This window comes from Austrofundulus limnaeus, unplaced genomic scaffold (genome assembly GCF_001266775.1).
Source record: "Austrofundulus limnaeus strain Quisiro unplaced genomic scaffold, Austrofundulus_limnaeus-1.0 Scaffold351, whole genome shotgun sequence".
Lineage (NCBI taxonomy): Eukaryota > Metazoa > Chordata > Actinopteri > Cyprinodontiformes > Rivulidae > Austrofundulus > Austrofundulus limnaeus.
This window is the reverse complement of record NW_013952753.1, coordinates 161,177-162,118: the sequence shown is the minus strand read 5'-3', so window position 1 is coordinate 162,118 and position 942 is coordinate 161,177.

Sequence of the window (942 nt, the reverse complement as noted above, 5' to 3'; positions counted from 1 at the left end):
GCCAAGAATCTGAAAATGTAATTAGGTCATTTTGACCAAATTTGACTTAATCCTCATTTTGATATGATGGCTCACATATTTTGCTGTGACTTCCACATTTATCACTGAATTTATCGCGCAATCTCCTTCCTGCACACCCTCCCTCCTCTGTGTGTCGGACCGGACCAGAGCTGAGCGCAGTGGACGCTGTTGGGACACAAACGAACAGCTGCGAGCTGCGCACCGCAGCGCAGCGGAGCAGAGACGCATGTAGTGTAAATCCGGGGTCAGACTTTGCAACCCATTCAGTCTTCTCTTTGTTTTATGACATTTTCTGAATTATTATGTCACAGAACTTGAGACAAAACTTCTAAATAAGGTCTGGACTTACCAACTACAGTTTGGTGGTCTTCATTCTCCTCAGACTGTGGCTCCAACATGTGAGGCTGGATGGACAAGTCTTCTGTTGTTCACATCTTTTCATTCATTTGTAAATAAAAGGTTTCGGCGCAGCTATATAGTTATAAWCCTTATTACGCTAGAATAAAGCTSGAGGGGGTRCGGGAAGTGAAGCGCCTCATTTGKATTTAAAGAGACAGCTTCAAAGTGAGTTGATCTGAGACACACCACAAAAAATGGGCRGGGCTTGTGGAGTTACAATAAAGGAGGAATTCAGACCAAAGCATTGYAGTATCACTTTATATGGCTCTAATCTCATTACGCACATGTGTAATGACAAAAAAGGCATTCTATTCTATTTTATCCTATTCTAATCTTTTCTATTCTATAGACCCCAACTAAAGAATTTAAATGCACAGTGTGTAGGAGTTTGTCAATTCTTTTAGCCGAAATTGAGATAATCACTAATGACAATAATAAAAACATGTCTAATCATTGCAGACAAAGACCTTGTTTTATTATTTTTACCTTATAAAAAGCTCTTTATATCTCCATGGTCGCAGG